This window comes from Saccopteryx leptura, chromosome 9 (assembly GCF_036850995.1).
Source record: "Saccopteryx leptura isolate mSacLep1 chromosome 9, mSacLep1_pri_phased_curated, whole genome shotgun sequence".
Classification (NCBI taxonomy): domain Eukaryota; kingdom Metazoa; phylum Chordata; class Mammalia; order Chiroptera; family Emballonuridae; genus Saccopteryx; species Saccopteryx leptura.
The window spans coordinates 69,570,367-69,583,165 of NC_089511.1; the positions used below are offsets into that span (position 1 = coordinate 69,570,367).

A 12,799-nucleotide genomic window follows, 5' to 3' on the forward strand; every position below is an offset into this window, starting at 1 on the left:
AGCTGATGTGATAGGCAAGGAAAAGGTCAATTCACAATTTATAAATATCTAGTAAAAACAGCAACAACCATTCATTTATTTAATTTTAAACATTGAGCTAATACTCCAGATTTAATAAGTATTTGGAAGTCAAGTAAATCAAACTGATTTGGGGGTTTTCTTTCTTTTTAAGTGAGAGAGAGAGAGAGAAAGACAGACAGACAATAAGGGAGAGAGATGAGAAACATCAGCTCATACTTGAGGCATCTTAGTTGTTCGTTGATTGCTTTCTCATATGTGCCTTGACCTGTGGGCTCCAGCAGAGCCAGTGACCCCTTGCTCAAGCTAGTGACCCCTTGCTCAAGTCAGCAACTTTGGGCTCAAGCCAATGACCTTTGGGTTTAAGCCATCGACCATGGGGTCATGTCTATGATCCCTCACTCAAGTTGGTAACTCTATGCTCAAGCTGGCAACCTCTGGGTTTCAAACCTGGGTCTTCCATGTACCAGGCTAATGCTCTATCCACACTGTGCCACCTCCTGGTCAGGCTTAATGTCATTTTTTTTAAATTGATTTTTAGAGAGGAGAGAGAGAGAGAGAGAGAAAGAGTGAGGGAAGCATCAACTCGTAGTAGTTGCTTACTGTATGTGGCTTGACTGAGCAAGCCGAGGGCTTTGAACTGGGGACCTCAATGTTCCAGATCGACATTTTATCCACTGTGCCACCACACACAGGTCAGGCCATCTTAACAAAAACATCTAATAACATTCGTTCTCAAAATAAGGCTGTCCTCTGAATAGGATATTTAGTTATACAAGAGTGTTTTCTAGCTTGAAAGCAAGAGTTTGAGCCCTACGACAATCTTATCACCTCTCCTTAGTTTTTCTCTTGAAAAGATAGCTGATATTTGTGATGACCAGCTTAGCAGGTGCATCATTGTTGGTTTTGAAGGGATCAATCATGAAAATGAAAGGATGGAAGTAAAGGCTGATTATATGTCTTCATATGCATTCTCAATGAACCAGCCTCATTATCTAGTGGTAACATATCCATTTATATATTTTTCTCCCAGTTGCCTCCTGCACAGCCACACTGGAGTGTGATTTTCAGTAGCCATATGCTCCTAGTGTCCTTGTACATGTTAATTCAGTCTTGGACACATACCTTTCTCTGTCTCTCCAAATATATATATATATATATGTATTATACCAACTCTTTACTTACCCATCTTCAGGTTTCAGTGGAAATAATCACTTTCTCTTGGAAACCACCTCTGTCCAGTGTAGCTTTCTGAGCTCATCTTTGTTCTGTACCACATCATGATTGCTTGTTTCTGTCTATCCTGAGATGGTGGGTTCCAAGGACAGGCCCAGCATTATGTTGGTATGTAGGAGGTGCTCAACATTTATTAAGTTGTTGTAAGGGTTTTGATTATTAAGTGGGGGAAGTTCATTGTAAAGAAATGTATTAACATTTTAAGGGAAACATTTTTGGATGTGGAGTCTTTTAAGGTTTGTCCAATAAGTTTAATTTTGTTAAACTTAGGAGATATCTAGATCTAACTTTCTTAGAAAGAAGTTGTATGGGTCAAATACAGTGCTCACAAAAATTAGGGGATCAGGGAACCTGCAGATACTCCAGGTCTTTCAGCCTTTTGTATAGTGTGTTTTCACCAATGAAATAAAAGTTGGTTTTGCATCTCATTTGCATAATCCAACAACTTCCTTTGACTTGTCATTTGCTTTTCTGGTGTTTTTGTTTAACAAAAAGAAAAATCAAATGTTTCTTTTTTTATTGCTTCACATTCATTTTGAAATATCTCCTAATTTTTCTTTTTCCTTTTTTTTTTTTTTTTTTACAGAGACAGTGAGAGTCAGAGAGAGAGAGATAGATAGGGACAGACAGACAGGATTGGAGAGAAATGAGAAGCATCAATCATCAGTTTTTTGTTGTGACACCTTAGTCAGGGGTCAGGAACCTCTGGCTTGCAAGCCAAATGTGGCTCTTTTGATGGCTGCATCTGGCTCACAGACAAATCTTTGATAAAAAAAATAATAATGTTAAAAATATAAAACGTTCTCATGTATTACAATCCATTCATTTCCTACTGCTCATGTTCATGGTTGCGGGTGGCTGGAGCCAATCACAGCTGTCCTCCAGAACAACACCAAATTTTTATTGGATAATGCCTAACGTACACGGTTGTATGGCTTTCACGGAATTACATTTTAAAATATGCGGCGTTCATGGCTCTCTCAGCCAAAAAGTTTCCTGATCCCTGTTAGTTGTTTGTTGATTGCTTTCTCATATGTGCCTTGACTGTGGGGCTATAGCAGACCGAGTAACTCCTTGCTCGAGCCAGCGACCTTGGGCTCAAGCTGGTGAGCTTTTGCTCAAACCAGATGAGCCCGCGCACAAGCTGGCGACCTCCGGGTCTCAAACCTGGGTCCTCCGCATCCCAGTCCGACACTCTATCCACTGTGCCACTGCCTGGTCAGGCTTGTGAGCAGTATGTTTTGAGCTTCTCAGTTAAACAATACATTTTTATGATGAAATAATTAGATTATCCAAGAGCTGAGGGTACAATCATTATAAAATCTCCTAAGTTTATCTAGCAATATTATAGCATAAATAACAGAGAGAAGTAACTTGAAAATACAGAACTCACTGTAAAAAGAAATATTGATTATAAAATACCAGGACACTCGCCCTGGCCGGTTGGCTCAGTGGTAGAGCATCGGCCTGGCGTGCAGGAGTCCCAGGTTCGATTCCCGGCCAGGGCACACAAGGAGAAGCGCCCATCTGCTTCTCCACCCTTTCCCTCTCCTTCTTCTCTGTCTCTCTCTTCTCCTCCCACAGCCGAGGCTCCATTGGAGCAAAGTTGGTCCCGACGCTGAGGCCTCTGCCTCAGGTGCTAGAATGGCTCTGGTTGCAGCAGAGCAACACCCCAGATGGGCAGAGCATCGCCCCCTGGTGGGCATGCCAGGTGGATCCCGGTCGGGCGCATGCGGGAGTCTGTCTGACTGCCTCCCCATTTCCAACTTCAGAAAAATACCAAAAAAAAAAAAAAATACCAGGACAGACTAGCAATAATAAGAAGCAAACTTCTAATACATCATTCAGAAAAGGGGGGAGGTTCTATATAGCAGCATCCTTTGTAATTTGTTTCTACACAAACCCATAGATGCTGTTACTGGATATCTCAGTCCAAATTAATGGCTCTCTACTCGAATAGAGAGAGTAGGCCTGTCCCTTCAGAGATAAATTTATGAATAATTTCAAAATTCTACTCTTGCTAAGCATAAGCAATTCTCTTTTTTTTAAATGTGTAAGTGTATTTTTATTGATTTATTTATTTTTAACAGAGACAGAGAGAGAGTCAGAGAGAGGGATACATAGAAACAGACAGACAGGAACAGTGAGAGATGAGAAGCATCAGTCATCAGTTTTTCCTGGCCACACTTTAGTTGTTCATTGATTGCTTTCTCATATGTTCCTTGGCCGTGGGCCATCAGCAGACCAAGTAACCCCTTGCTCGAGCCAGCAACCTTGGGTCCAAGCTGGTGAGCTTTTGCTCAAACCAGATGAGCCCGCGCTCAAGCTGGCAACCTCGGGGTCTCCAACCTGGGTCCTTCCGCATCCCAGTCTGACACTCTATCCCAGGGGTCCCCAAACTTTTTACACAGGGGGCCAGTTCACTGTCCCTCAGACTGTTGGAGGGCCGGACTATAAAAAAAACTATGAACAAATCCCTATGCACACTGCACATATCTTATTTTAAAGTAAAAAAACAAAATGGGAACAAATACAATATTTAAAATAAAGAACAAGTAAATTTAAATCAACAAACTGACCAGTATTTCAATGGGAACTATGCTCCTCTCACTGACCACCAAGGAAAGAGGTGCCCCTTCTGGAAGTGCGGCGGGGCCGGATAAATAGCCTCAGGGGGCCGCATGTGGCCCGCGGCCGGTAGTTTGGGGACCCCTGCTCTATCCACTGCTCCACCGTCTAGTCAGGCAAGCATAAGCAATTCTGTACCCACTAGAAACTAGCAATACAAACACTATCGAGAGAGAGTCTTCTAAATTCCATCAGGGAAAAGTGATATTTCAGCCCCAGTAGTCTCTGGCATTGTTTGTGTTTCACCTCATTGTCAGTGATTCTCACTTGGCAAGTGTTGAAGATCATCTTTCAGTTGTTCCTTAATTCTTGCTACTGAAGAGCAGTTATTTTTTTTTACCAGCAGTAAGCGGGACTGCTAGAAGGAATAGGGTGGATATTAATAGTAGACCTGGCCCCTTAGAAGGAAGAAAGGGCTACTGTAGATAAGCCTCAGGGAAGGAAATGGGGGTGGGAAGCCAGAGAAAGGCTGTGAATGGGATCAGCAACATATACCCGGACTATTATTGCTTGACCCAATCACCTAGGAATATCTCCAGTGTTAGTCTTCCAGGTCCCTCTGTCACATAAGAAATAACCCAAATTACCTTTAAGATCTGCATTGGAGTGGTAAAAAGTGTGAGCCATCTTTTCCTTAATTTTATTGATCAGAAATTTATAAAAGATGATACTTTGAATATCTTTATGCATTTATCACTGTAAAACCTATGATCCTTCCCCCAACATTACACTCGAAGAGAAACATAGAAGGATTTCATGGGAAAGTGTGGCTAATATTGAAAGGATTTTGTGCTGTAGAGTTGTCAATTTTGAGGAACTTGAGATGAATTTAGAAGACTCCTCCTAGGTAGTGTTTGTATGGCTAGTTTTTTTGTGGATACGGAATTGCTTGTGCTTAGAAAAAGAAGTCAAATTTAAAAATTATTTATAAATTTATCTCTGAAGGCACAAAGTATATTTTTCAGAAAGCATACCTAATGTAATGTTAATGTTGATTTAAAATGCCTCTCTTAAAAAAAAAAATAAAATAAAATGCCTCTCTTCTAGAAATCTGAACTATTTCAATCCTAGAAATGAAGACATTTCAATTTTTAAAATTAAATTGTGTGTGTGTGTGTGTGTGTGTGTTTGTGTGTATTTTTCTGAAATGAGAAGCGGGGTGGCAGAGAGACAGACTCCCACATGTGCCCACCAGGGGGTGATGCTCTGCCATTTATGGTGTTACTCCACTGCAACCGGAGCCATTCTAGCACCTGAGGCAGAGGCCATGGAGCCATCCTCAACACCCAGGCCAACTTTGCTCCAATGGAGCCTTGGCTGTGGGAGGGGAAAAGAGAAACAGAGAGAAAGAAGAGGGGGAAGAGTGGAGAAGCAGAAGGGCTCTTTTTCTGTGTGCCCTGGCCGGGAGTTGACCCAGGACTTCTACATGCCTGGCCGATGCTCTATCGCTGAGTCAACAGGCCAGGGCCTAAAGTTTTTTTCTTTTTCTCTTTTATTCAGTGAGAGGAGGTGAGACAGAGACAGACTCTCACTTGCGCCACAACTGGGATCCACCCCACAAGCCCACAAGGGAGCAATGCTCTGCTCATCTGGGGCATTGCTCTATTACTCAGCAATTAAGCTCTTCTTAGCACCTAACGCAGAGGCCCTGGAGCCATCCTCAGTGCCTGGGGCCAACTTGTCCAATCTAACCATGGCTGCAAGAGTAGGAGAGAGGAAGAGGGACAGAGAGAGAAGTGAGGTAGGGAGGGGTAGAGAAGCAGATGATTGCTTCTCCTGTATGCCCAGACTGGGAATTGAACCCAGGACATCCACATGCCAGGTGGACACTGTACCACTGTGCAAACCAGCCAGGGCAAAAATTTGTTTGAGTTACAGTTTACATTTAATTTTATTTGTATTAATTTCAGGTCTACAGCATAGTAATTAGACAATCATATACTTTGCAAAGTGTCCCCCTTGAAGACATTTCTTTTAAAATTATTTTGGGATATTTATTTATTTATTTATTTATTTATTTATTTATTTATTTATTTAGTATTTTTCTGAAGCTATTTTGGGATATTTACAAATGTCTACTGTTGGGTATTGAAAATGAAGAGTTGCAGAGAGAGCAGCCTAGATGGTTAGTATTAGGTTCAGGTGAACTTCTAACTTTCTGTGTAGCTCCAGCTACACAAAAATTATCAGTAATTTTACCTCTTTGAACTTAGTTTATCTGTGAAGTAAAGTAGAAGTTAGACTAAATTTTTTTTTTTTCTTTTTTTTTCCCCCTGTATTTTTCTGAAGCTGGAAACCGGGAGAGACAGCCAGACTCCCGCATGCGCCCGACCGGGATCCACCCGGCACGCCCACCAGGGGCGAAGCTGTGCCCAGCAGGGGGCGATGCTCTGCCCCTCCGGGGTGTTGCTCTGCCGCTACCAGAGCCACTCTAGCGCCTGGGGCAGAGGCCAAGGAGCCATCCCCAGTGCCCGGGCCATCTTTGCTCCAATGGAGCCTTGGCTGCGGCAGGGGAAGAGAGAGACAGAGAGGAAGGAGAGGGTGGGGTGGAGAAGCAAATGGGCGTTTCTCCTATGTGCCCTGGCCGGAAATCGAACCCGGGTCCCTCGCACGCCAGGCCGACGCTCTACCGCTGAGCCAACCGGCCAGGGCCTTAGACTAAATTTTTTCTGATTTTTTTTTTTAGTTCTGTTATCGTGTAATTTTTAAGATAAAAGATATAGTTTTATAATACTTTTTTTTTGACAGAGAGAAAGACAGATAGGGATAGAAAGACAGGAAGGGAAAGAGATGGGAAGCAGCAATTCTTTGTTGTGGCACCTTAGTTGTTCATTGACTGCTTTCTCATATGTGTCCAGGGGGTTTCAGCAGAAAGAGTGAGTCCTTGCTCAAACCAACGACCTTGGGCTCAAGCCAGTGACCATGGGGTTATGTGTATGATCCCATACTCAAGCCAGCGACTCATTGCTCAAGTTGGTGAGCCTACACTCAACATGGAGGAGACTGTGCTTAAGCCAGCGACCTCAGGGTTTTGCTCCCGAGTCTTCTGTGTTCCAGTCTGATGCTCTATCTACTGCGCTACCTCCTGGGCAGGCTAATTTTGTAATAATTTAAGAAAACTAATACACTTGTGTTATTGCAAAATTGAATATAAACTCATGCAGTTTAATAACCATCAACATTTATGAAGAAAATAAATAGATTTATGTATGTATGTATGTATGTATTTTTGTGACAGAGACAGAGAGACAGAGAGAGGGCAGACAGACTGTAAGGGAGAGAAATGAGAAGCATAAATTCTTCATTGCAGTACCTTAGTTGTTCATTGATTGCTTTCTCATATGTGCCTTGACCTGGGGGACTACAGCAGACTGAGTAACCCCTTACTGAAGCCAGTGACCTTCAGTTCAAGCTGGTGAGCTATGCTCAAAGCAGATGACCTTGTGCTCAAGTCAGTAACCTTGAGGTTTCGATCCTGGGTCCTCTGCATCCCAGTTCGACGCTCTATTCAATGTAGTACCACCTGGTCAGGCAAAACAAATAGATTTAAAGGAAGAAAATAAGTTCTGAATAAGTAGGAGTATAACACAAGGTTTCTAAGTTTCTCTAATTTGTCTTCCTTGGAAGAGCATCTAGTTGTATGCACTTTACTCAAATAATATGAGAGTGGCTCTCATGACCTTCTGTTTCTCTGCTACTATAATTCTCTCCATCAAAGTACACTGTCATGTAAACCTTGAGCTGAGACTGTCAGATCTTTTTCTTCAATTCCTTTATTTTATTTATTTTATTTTATTTTTTTAATTTAAAAAATATAAATGTGTGTGTGTGTGTGTGTGTGTTTTGGGGGGAGATGATCTGACTTGGGGAATTGAACTTGCAACCTTGGTGTGTCAAGCCTTTAAGTATAAGATTCAGAGTAGATGGTCACAACCAATAGAGGTTACCAATCTGTTCTATGTTCAAACAAGTGCAGCTCTTCTGGTGTATCAGTTGGATATTTGGAGTTAATCTTAACTCTGGTCACTTTCATTAGCCTCATATTTAACTAGGATGAATTTTGGGTTTATTTATTAATTCTTTTTATGGTACACTTCACACAGACCTTCGATGTTTGCTTAGGTTGCTAAGGCCAATGTTGTATGGCTTTATGAGTATTCCATGCAGTGAAAATGATTGTCCAATGGGGTTTTAAAACATGAACTTCTCACCAATGTGAATATCCTTACATCTAACACTCTAAGCCTCGTTTTATTTTATTCTATTGAGGCAAATATATGGGTCATGTAGGCAATAGATTGATTTTAAATTTGTAAGTATATCTTTTTATTTTATTTTTAGCAAAAGTCAGGGACAGAGAGAGAGACAGGCAGAAAGGGAGAGAGATGAGAAGCATCAATTCTTTGTTGCAACACCTTAGTTTTTCATTGATTGCTTTCTCATTGTGTCTTGACCTGGGGGCTCCAGCAGAGCGTCTGACCCCTTGCTCAAGCCAGCAACATTGGGCTCAAGCCAGTGACCTTCGGGGTTATGTCTGATCCCCTGATCAAGCCAGCAACTCTGCACTCAAGCTGGATGAGGCTGCACTAAGCTGTTGGTCTTGGGATTCAAACCTGGGTCCTCTATTTGATGCTCTATCCACTGTACCACTGTTTGGTCAGGTAAATATGTAACTATATCTTAATATATCATGGCCTCTACTAAATGTTGAGCAATGAACCTGTAAAAATGTTGATTCTTCTAAAATGCTATAATATATATATATATTTAAATATTGGAGGGGTAAGCATAATCTGTAATTGAAATGCAAAGCACTTCAAGAAATGCAGGGCTAAACTTTTGTGCATTAGTGATGGGCATGTACAATGATGTAGCTGTTATAGAAAATGGTTTGGCTGTTTCTCAAAAAATTTAAGAAAATTATGATCCAGCAATTCAATTCCCAGAGATATGTCAACTCAAAAGAATTAAAATCATGGACTCAAATAAATACTTGTACACCCATTTTCATAGTAATATTTTACAATAGCTAAAAAGTGTGAACATCTCAAATGTACAACAAAAGAATGGATAAATTCTTTTGACTGACTGGTGGTGGTGCAGTGAATAGAGCATCCACCTGGAATGCAGGAGGTCCCAGGTTCCAAACCACGAGGTCGCTGTCTTGAGTGCAGACTAATCTGGCTTGCGCATGGGTCATTTTCATGATCCCAAGGTCAATGGCTTGAGCCCAAAGTCACTGGCTTGAGCAAGGGGTCACTGTTCTAGCTTGAGCATTCAGTGAATATGCAACGTGAAGCAACTACGAATTATTGCTTCTTACTCTGTCTTCTCTCTTTCTCTCAAAATCAATAAAAAAACCTGACAGGCAGTGGCACAGTGAATAGGACCTTGGCCCGGGATGCTGAGGACCCGGGTCTGAATCCCCATGGTTGCCAGCTTGAGTTGCGCGGTTGTGGGCTTGAGTGTGGGATCATAGACATGACAACATGGTCGCTGGCTTGATCCCAAGGTCTCTTGCTTGAACAAAGGGTCAGTGGCTTGGCTGGGTCCCCCTGGTTAAGGCACATATGAGAAAGCAATCAGTAAACAACTAAGGTGCTGCAAATCGGAGTTGATGCTTCTCATCTCTCTCCTTTCCTGTCTGTCTGTCCCTCTCTCTCTCTCACTAAATAAATAAATAAATAAAAATAAACTAATAAAGATAATTTAGAAAATCAATAATAATAATAATAAAAGAATGATGCACCTGGCCTTCGATGGTGCAATGGATAAAGTGCTGACCTGGAAAGCTGAAGTCACCCATTTGAAACTCTGGCTTGCCCAATCAAGGCACATATGAGAAGCAACTAGAGTTGATGCTTCCCACTCCACACCCCCTCACTCTTCCTTCTCTCTCCTCATTCTAAAATCAATAAATAAAATCTTTAAAGAAAAAGTTCAGACTTTGAAGTGCAGGAGCATGACCAGGCATTGGCATAGTGTATGGAGCGTTTGCCCAGGTGCTGAGAACCCAGGTTCGAAGTAACGAGGTCAACAGCTTGAGTGTGGGCTCACCTGACTTGAGCACAGAACCATAGACATAACTCTATGGTCTCTCTCTGTCTTGAGCCCAAAGGTCACTAGCTAGCTAGAGCAAGAGGTCACTCGCTCTGCTGGAGCCCCTTGGTCAAGGCACATATGAAAAAGTAATCAATGAATAACAAGGTGCCACAATGAAAAATTTATGCTTCTTATCTCTCTCTCTTCCTGTCTGTCTATCCCTCCAACCCCCTCTCTCTCTTTCACTTGCTAAAAAGAGAAAAGAAAAGAGAAAAAGAATGGATAAGTAAAATATTGTATATATACACACAATGTAATTTCATTCAGCCTTGAAAAGGATTTAAATTCTTTTTTTTTGTTTGTTTGTTTGTTTTTGTTTTTGTTTTTTTTTTCATTTTTCTGAAGCTGGAAACAGGGAGAGACAGTCAGACAGACTCCCGCATGCGCCCGACCTGGATCCACCCGGCACGCCCACCATGGGGCGACGCTCTGCCCACCAGGGGGCGATGCTCTGCCCATCCTGGGCGTCACCATGTTGCGACCAGAGCCACTCTAGCGCCTGAGGCAGAGGCCAAGGAGCCATCCCCAGCGCCCGGGCCATCTTTGCTCCAATGGAGCCTTGGCTGCAGGAGGGGAAGAGAGAGACAGAGAGGAAAGCGCGGCGGAGGGGTGGAGAAGCAAATGGGCACTTCTCCTGTGTGCCCTGGCCAGGAATCGAACCCGGGTCCTCCGCATGCTAGGCCGACGCTCTACCGCTGAGCCAACTGGCCAGGGCGAAAAGGATTTAAATTCTGATACATCTTACAGTATGGATGAAACTGCAAAACATTATGCTAAACGAAATAAGCTAGACATAAAAGGATAAATATTGTGTGGTACCCCTTATTTGAGGTACCTAGAACAGGCAGATATTTAGAGATGAAAAGTAGAATATTAGTTATCAATGACTAGGAGAAGAGAAATTAAGAGTTATTGTTTAACAGGCCAGTGTCTGGGATGATGAAAAGGTTCTGTTAATGGAGAGTGGTGGTAGTTGTACAACATTGTGCATGCACTTATGGTACTAAATTGTACACTTAAATATGGTTAAAATGGCAAATTTATGATATTTTGCCACAGATTTTCAAAGAAATATAAGGTGTGCACCTATTTTTAAGAAAATATCTTGCACTCACTGTCTTTTAATCTTTTTTTTTTTTTAGAGAAAGAGTGAAAAAGACAGGAAGGAAGAGGGTGAGAAGCACCAACTGAAGTTGCTTTCACTTTAGTTGTGCATTAGTTGTTTCTCGTAAGTGCCTTGACCGGGGCTGAGCTAGTGTCCCAAGAATGTTCAAGCCGGAGTGTTTTGGAATCCTGTAGACAATCCCCCACTCAGTCCAGCGACCCGGATTGTACCCATTTTCAAAACTTGTGTTGGATCCTGTTTTTCTACCTAGGTCATTGTTGTCTCATTCGCCGCAGAGAACTTCTAAGTGTGGGCTCTGTGTGCTTGAAGTTATTCTGGTAAATGTGGTTAGATCAAAATCCACTGGTTTTGCTTCAAATAAGCTAGCTTCTTTCTTAACATTTTTTAAATGTTTGAATTTTTTCATTAAGTTGAAAGAGAAAGAAGAAGGGAGGGAAAGGAGAGAAGCATCAACTTGCTGTTCTAATTAGTTGATCCATTTAGTTGTGTACTCATTGATTCTCATGTGTGCCCTGACTGGGTGTAGAACCTTCAGCCTCGGTTTGTCAGGATGATGCTTTCTCCTGAGGCATCTTAGCTAGGCCTTCCTCCTTCCATTTGTTGACAATTTTGAGGGTGGGTGTGTGAGAGAAAGATAGTTTAAAATGGAAAAACGGTGCATGTTGGCGTTCTTATTCCAATATGGAAAGCATGATTTTGTGGTAAACCGAAAGGCTAGGAATCAAAGGTGATGAAATACAGGCCTTCTGGCCCTCCAAATTTCTGGTCATAAGAATCTGTTCTGCCTGACCTGTGGTGGCGCAGTGGATGGGGCATCGACCTGGAACGCTGAGGTTGCCGGTTCGGAACCCTGGGCTTGCCTGGTCAAGGCACGTATGGGAGTTGATGCTTCCTGCTCCTCCCCCTTCTCTCTCTCTCTCTGTCTTCCTTCTAAAATGAATAAATAAAATCTTAAAAAAAAAAAAAAGAATCTGTTCTGAATCCAGCTGCAAGTGGAAAACCCATCTTTGGCTGAGCAGCGAAGGAGGCCTTCAGATGCACTGCTGAAAGTCTGGTCCTGTGGGGATGCAGCTGAGGCTGTCTTCCTAAGATCTGTGCAGCTGTCAAGGTGGCTGCTTTGGGACTGTGACTGGCTTCTGCACTCAAGTTTGGCAGTGACCTTGGGACTTCCCGGCTCATAGCAGCTTGACTGATTCTTACTCTACTGCCACTATTGAATGGCCAGATTGCTATGGGGAGAGAGGGGGCTAAACTCCACTGGCTCTGCCATTCTCAGGATGTGCCTAATTCCAACTATGGTGCCCAGTTCTCCCGGCACCTACCACGCACTGGGAATGGGGGCAGTCCAGGTGTGTGAGTGTAGGTTACTGCTTGTTCCACCTCTGGCTCAGGTCTCCGTCCCTGGGAAGTGGGTAGTTCTCTGACCATCAGCCTTTTGTGCAGACAGGCTTCATGTGGGGCTAACCCACTTAGCATCTTTACAGAGGGATGCTCAGTGATAGCTGATGATCATGGGAGGCAGAGGAGCCAAAGGTGTTTCTTTGTCCCAAAGGAATGAGGGAGAATTTTATTTTTCTGGGAAATGAAGGTCACCAGAAATGTCCAGAGCAAGAGAGAGAAAGCTTTTCTCTCCAGCCACACAGAGTGGCAAATGTATTTTGAAAACTCCTCTCCCCTCTCCTTGTCCTC

At 42.7% G+C, this 12,799-nt stretch overlaps 1 protein-coding gene across 2 annotated transcripts in view; it reads left to right on the top strand.

Annotated features, from left to right (window-relative positions):
• Positions 1–12,799, top strand: part of TET1 (tet methylcytosine dioxygenase 1) — a 169,359-nt gene that overhangs the window by 46,197 nt on the left and 110,363 nt on the right. The gene's annotated exons all lie outside the window — the stretch shown is intronic.